Here is a 6,000-nt window from a genome sequence, read left to right as displayed (position 1 = left end):
GTGTGAAGAGAAAGAAGAACACGTTGAAATTGAGTGACAAACTTGAAATAATTAAGAAACTAGAACGTGGTGTGTGCAATACTTTTCTAATGGAAACATACGACATTGGAAAGTTACAATTTACGATATAAAAAAGGCAAAGAATAAATTTCTAGAATTCACAGCATTTTCTTTAAAACTGCTCGTTTTGATAAATGAAGCATGCTATATTTGCTAATGAATAAACTATCGAAATGTACCTGTTCATCTCTTCTTTATTCCTCCTTAAATTTGAATTTTAAAAGTACTGCCTGAGAATCCAAAAAACCGGACCGACCCAATCCTCAAGCAGTCCGGATTTTTGGACTTTACTGTAGTTTGTGTGTGTGTATAAGGGGTGGTTTGTGTGTGGAGATGTGTATAAGGGGTGGTTGGTGTGTGGGGATGTGTATAAGGGGTGGTTTGTGTGTGGAGATGTGTATAAGGGGTGGTTTTTGTGTGGGGATGTGTATAAGGGGTGGTTTGTGTGTGGAGATTTGTATAAGGGGTGGTTTGTGTGTGGGGATGTGTATAAGGGGTGGTTTGTGTGGGGATGTGTATAAGTGGTTTTTGTGTGTGGAGATGTGTATAAGGGGTGGTTGTGTGTGGGGTATGTATAGGTGGTTTTGTGTGGAGATGTGATGAAGTGGTGAGTGGTTTGTGTGGAGATGTGTGTATAAGGGGTGGTTGTGTGTGGAGGATGTGTATAAGGGGTGTGTCAGTGGAGATGTATAATAAGGGGTGGTTGTGTGGAGATGTGTATAAGGGGTGGTTTGTGTGTGGAATGTGTATAAGGGGTGGTTTGTGTGGAGATGTGTGTATAAGTGGGTGTGTATATGGTGTGTGGAGATGTGTATATGTGGTTTGTGTGGAGATGTGTATAAGGGGTGGTTTGTGTGTGTGGAGATGTCTATAAGGGGTGGTTTGTGTGTGTGTGAAGATGTGTATAAGGGGTGGTTTGTGTGTGGAGATGTGTATAGGTGGTTTGTGTGGAGATGTGTATAAGGGGTGGTTTGTGTGTGGGTGGTTTGTGTGTGGAGATGTGTGTGGCACCGGTTTGTGTGTGTGGAGATGTGTATAAGGGGTGGTTTGTGTGTGTGTGTGTGTGTGTGTGTGTGGAGATGTGTATAAGGGGTGGTTTGTGTGTGTTTGTGTGGAGATGTGTATAAGGGGTGGTTTGTGTGTGTGTGTGGAGATGTGTATAAGGGGTGGTGTGTGTGTTTGTATAGAGTACTCTTGTGTGATATATTTTATTTACCTGTCAGTTATATAATGCTTCTAATCATTACTTTCAAATATAAATACTTTGGAAGGTGTACTGAAGTTAATTTCTTGAACTGTAGTGTAAGGTGCAGTCCCTCTTACAGTGAAAGAATGAAGGATCTTCCCAGCATTGGTTGAAATATAATGAAACCTGACAGATTGTACTGGAAGTGTTACCAAGACTTTATGTGTGTGTGTTGAATGGTTCAACAGTTCTGCCATGTATTCATCAAAACTTGGGAAGATAAAGCATTTCATTTTCTCACTGTACACACTTTGCATACTTGCTGTATCATGATTGTAATATTATTTTCTGAATGTTGAGATTGCTGAAATATTTAATTATTAAACCTAAATAAATATGGTCTCAAATAATAATAATAATATCATGTATTAGATTTTTGAAAATTTACATTTCTCTCGTAATAATTTTTGTTGTGTTGAACAAACAAGTCAGCTTTGTTAGTGAGGTTTAATACTCTGCTGGACTACCAATGCCTTAAGTGCTGCTTCTCTTTCTTGTATATGGGCAGAGATGTATAGGTCAATTGGTCTCCAGTCCTAATGGGTTATAATCCTTAGTGTTCAGGTTATGATCTATTTGATTAATAACCTTATTATATCAGGTGCTGGTCACTGCCATGTTAAGATGCCACCTTAAGCGAACTCTCCCCCACCACCACCACCAAAAAATGGTAGATGACAATATACAGTATTCATTAAAAAGATTTTATCATTGGCTGAAAGTTGGTATGAGATTTGTGTGTGAATGTAAAGAATATTAAATGACATTTAACCTAGTAGTCAATGTCATGCCAACTGTGAACTCCTAAACTTAAACATTTACACACGATCAAAAAAGAACTGTGCATATTTCACGAGAAACAATCTGGCACCACAGGCGATGGATATTGCAAAATGCCATATATCGCTTGCAAGTGACATTTCCTGTTTTATCCATGGTAAGTATTGTTATTATACTGTATGCATACTCTGAAGAAACTAGGTTAATCTTGTGAAAAATGTGAAGCATGGTTCATATTGGTGGCTACGTTGCTCATTTAGTTTGGGGAATCTTCGGACCAATGTGGACAGACTTCTTTGGTTGAGTGTACACAAAGATTCACGTGTGTCAGTTGGCATGACACTTAATTTCAAGGTTCCTAAAAGCAATATATAATGTTGTTAAAACACAGCCTCCAGAAGCCAGTGCACATTGGGAAACTATACAGTGGTCCCTCGGTTAACGAGCACAATCCGTTCCAGCAGGTCGCTCGTTAACCGAAACCATTGTTTCAATGGGTTTTTGGGTAATTGGTTCCAGCTCATCGAAAATTGCCTAAATTCAACAAAAAAAGGTAGAAAAGTACACTTACTTTGAGGTGTGTATGTAGAAGGCTCCTGGATGATGATGATGATGATGATGATGATGATGGGAATTAGAATGGGGGTGGAGGAGAAGGAAGAAGAGAAGGCATTGGGGTGGAAGAGAAGTCACCCCATGGCACCATTTCACCCATAAAATTTTAGTTCTCTTGGTGTATTTTAAGATTATTTTCTTTAAATCAACACTGCACTGCATTATATATTGTCAATATGTAAAATATATTTCAAAATGACCAAAAATTTGCTTGGAAACAGAAAAAAAGCATTTAGTTGAAGTCTCAAGCAAGATGTTACCTCCAGTGAAAACAGAGAGAGACTAACACCTGTCTGGTGTGTTAACAGGCTGGATGGCACGCCAGAAACTAGTTTCTTTACCTTCAATTATGTTCAATAATTGTTAAAATTACTAAAAAAGTTAGTATTAAACTTTTAAAATTATTGAATAGTATAAACTTCTTGATATTTACTAAAATAGTAAGGAATTTAAGCCCTAAAACCGATTACTGTATTGGCGGACTAATACTACAGCTGGTGGACCGCCAAATGCAAGCGAAAACATGTTGAAGTCGGCTCGTAAGAAACTCGTTAATCGAGGGATTGCTCGTTAACCGAAGTTAAGAATCTTATGGAAGGTAAATCGTTAACCGAGGGACCACACTATATTCTACCATAGATAAAGACTGGGAGTGATTAGTAGACCTCATTGTCTAGTCATATAGGTACCCCCCCCCCTTTGCTCTAGCAACTAACCTGGTATGTAATCTCTGTAATAACTTTGTCTTGTATATTGCTGCTTCTTTTGGTTAGAGCTTTGCTGTAACATGTGTAATATATACTGTACTGTACTTTGTTGGGTTTAAAAAGTTGGAAATTAAATGTTTTCTTAATTTGGGGGGATTTAGAATACAGTACAGTATTCTGCTTTGATCATTCCTTGTAGAATAAGGATGTACTGTAAATTGTGATTTCCTCAGTGTAAGTTTTCTAGTTTACATTAACTTTTTCTGGTTTTAGTAATTAACCATGACTACCGGTATATAATTATATAGTTATTTAACACAGGGAGAGGATGAATATTTTTGTAAGAATTTGTTTTTAGTTTAGAGAGATTATTTATCACCTGATAATTATTCATTAGTTCATGAATTATCCCGAGAGAAATTGTTGTTAGAGGCTGGAGAATCTGCAAGAGCCAAAAATGGTATTTGGGATCGCTGATATACAATGAATTACCCTAGATGGTGTGAAACTTGGTGTACCAGTGAACTTCAGCAGTAGATATTGTTTGTGGAACAGAGCCCCACGTTGTCTTACTTTTATTATATGTACTGTATGTTGCTACACACACACACACACACACACACTAAAGTATTTGATATCGAAAATGCAGAATTGGTTTGGGTATCTTTGGTTGGTCTTGCTGTTAGATAAGAATAATGTAAGGCTGGTGGGTTTATGGCTTAAGTTCTTAAATCAATAGGTGAGATACAGCTGTAATTAGTTATTTTTCATGATCTTCATTTTCAACATCAAGAAATTAAGAATAAATTAAAATCTGTATGGTGAAATGTTAACTCTCAAATGGCAGCCATCATCAGTGGTAGTTAGCTGTAGGGACAGCGGCCATCATCAGTAAAAGTTAGCTGTCGGGAAGGCGGCCATCATCAGTGAAAGTTAGCTTTAGGGAAGGTGGTCATCATCAGTGAAAGTTAGCTGTAGGGAAGACGGCCATCATAAGTAAAAGTTAGCTGTAGGGAAGACGGCCATCATAAGTAAAAGTTAGCTGTACTGATGGCGGCCATCATCAATTGCTTGCATTCTATTTTTGATCATATGGGGCAGAGTAGGAATCCTCGGCTGTTGGTTAAGGGTGGAGCCAGTTTTGTTACCACCGTCATTGTGATATAGGTGAGTGAGAAAGATGGGTCCTCACCCCTTCAGTTAGAGATGGTGTTTAAATTATGAACCTTTGGGAATCCAGACTGGATAGATGAAGAACTTCTTTTGGTTTTGCATAAATGAAATCCAGGAATACAATACTTTGGAAAAGGCAAATGACAAGATAAATGATAAGGAAATAGTAATCAGTGGTCCAAAGATACATGACAACACACCATTTATTTTTTGACAATTATTAGAGGATTTAAAGAATTACCGTAAAAGTAGCAACCAGTGGAGGAAAATGAGAGAAACAAGTTTATATTTTGAATGATAATTGATGGTAGAAAAGATATTTAAAGCCAAAAAATAAAGTGATCAAAGTTATTATCTGTACTGTATTGAAGTACTATGTGTGTTAAATTTATATTTCGGTAATTAAGTTGGGGAGGCATTCACTTGTGTGGAAATCTTGTTAACTTGTATTCAATTGTTTTGTTTGCAAGTGGTGTGACGTTTTTAGTTTGTCCTATATTGACATTACTCACTTCAGTTGTGTGCTCCAGATTAAACTGTGGTAATTCATAGATAATCATAGAGATTTATATGAAGAATTATCAGGTATTAGATGGTGTGAAGATAACCTTTTTTTATATACAGTATATATCGACTGACTTACATTTTTCAGAATAATGTTAGTGACTACAGTATTCTGTATTTTGGTCACTAATTTTTTTATACGAATTACATGATAAATACTGGTTACAAATTCTTCTTACATTTTTTGTTCAATATGCATCCAGCACACGAGTCTTAAGGCGGCCTTCCTCTATACCTTATGCAGTAGCTACAGGATCAGGTATGGTAGGTGGTCTTACTTACATCTTATATTCTAAATATAGTGTTGGATCCAGTTGCCTGTTCCACCGTGTCACGAACTGGGCAGCTTCATAAAAAAATCTATCTTTTTCGGAATATTATTTGAAGCATTGCAACCATCTGAGGAACAAATGTCATTAATAGATAAAGGGATTGATATTGCTCGTAAATGCTTCATTTTTTTTTTAATAAGAATTTGGCAAAACTCTCCCTTTCTAGCATAAAAAAGACTTGGACCCTTAAGGTTAACATTGTAATTGATTGTTGATTGGCCAGTGTAAAGTAATTACCAGTCTTGTTACCCAGTAAAAGATCTTGGTTGTTAAAGGGCAGTAGATTACTGTACAGTTCGCATTTTCCCCTCCCCTCTGAACCTTGAGATTCATACTTATGAATCGGAAGCATTTATTGACAGAATAATGTATCAGTCTATTGCATCAGGTTCTTGAGTCAGAAACTCGGGGTTTGTGGTTCAGGGAAAGAAAGGAGATCTAACTTCAGTAGTTGACTATACCTGTTACAACATTATTTCAGTAACAAAAGTTCAGTGATCAATTGTTTTGCTTTATCTTAAAA

This window comes from Homarus americanus, unplaced genomic scaffold (assembly GCF_018991925.1).
Source record: "Homarus americanus isolate GMGI-L3 unplaced genomic scaffold, GMGI_Hamer_2.0 scaffold26591, whole genome shotgun sequence".
NCBI lineage: Eukaryota > Metazoa > Arthropoda > Malacostraca > Decapoda > Nephropidae > Homarus > Homarus americanus.
This window is presented reverse-complemented; position numbering follows the sequence as displayed.